The sequence below is a fragment of the Penaeus monodon genome, chromosome 25 (genome assembly GCF_015228065.2).
Source record: "Penaeus monodon isolate SGIC_2016 chromosome 25, NSTDA_Pmon_1, whole genome shotgun sequence".
Taxonomy (NCBI): Eukaryota; Metazoa; Arthropoda; class Malacostraca; order Decapoda; family Penaeidae; genus Penaeus; species Penaeus monodon.
In genome coordinates, this window is record NC_051410.1 from 13,428,813 (window position 1) to 13,429,117 (window position 305).

Here is a 305-nt window from a genome sequence, read left to right on the forward strand (position 1 = left end):
GGTCGTGCCCCAGTCCATTGCATACCCAAGGGACCCTTCTCCAACCCTCCCTCCACCTCACACACCTTCCTCACACGAATGCCCCCGAGCCTAGCCTCATAGCTCACTCCTACGTCGTATTATTTTCCTTGAGCCATGGTCCCTCACAATTCATCAAACAGCAAAATATCTCAAGTTTGGGCATGAATTACACTAATGGTAACGAAGAAAATAGTTTCAATTTCAGAAAAAGTTTCAAGCGCTTAAAATTACTCACTGCTAGCACAAGGAAAGCTAACACAGTGTGTCTGTACATTTGCCATTAG